Below are 543 nucleotides of genomic sequence, written 5' to 3'. Positions count from 1 at the left end.
GATTAGAGGTTGTGGACATCAATGAGTCCACTCTCCCTTACCATTTTGTGCGATATCCTGCATCTCTTTCGAAGTAATGGTAACCCCTAAACACTCTATAGCTCCACCATTAAAACAGTCTTTTATCTACCAAGCCTCGATTTCACTAGCTTAATGCCCTTAATAAGGAGCTCACGCCAATTTTAATTGAATGTAAAGAGTCTTTATCTGGAAAGTGATCTTTTTCTGGGTTTGATTGCCAATTATGGTTCTGGTTTTGGAGATGTTTGCTGGAGAATTTTATCGGTATAGCTTGTTCTAACACATGTGGTCTGCAGGTCATGGTCTACTCACGGTTTCTGAGATTTTTGCGAGTTCCCACCTTGGCTCTCTTGGCGCTTGGTTTGAGTTTGTTTGAGGACAAACAAAGATCTAAGTCCGGGGGAGTTGATATGTTACGGTTTTGACTCACTTTGACCCCGTTTATTTGATAGTTTTGTAGTTGTTTGAGTCCTTTTCAGGTTATAATAAGAGGCTAGGAAGCTAAAAGCAAGGATTGGAACA

This window comes from Camelina sativa, chromosome 16 (assembly GCF_000633955.1).
Source record: "Camelina sativa cultivar DH55 chromosome 16, Cs, whole genome shotgun sequence".
Classification (NCBI taxonomy): Eukaryota; Viridiplantae; Streptophyta; class Magnoliopsida; order Brassicales; family Brassicaceae; genus Camelina; species Camelina sativa.
The sequence above is the reverse complement of the archived record's forward strand: the minus strand, read 5'-3'. Positions refer to the sequence as shown.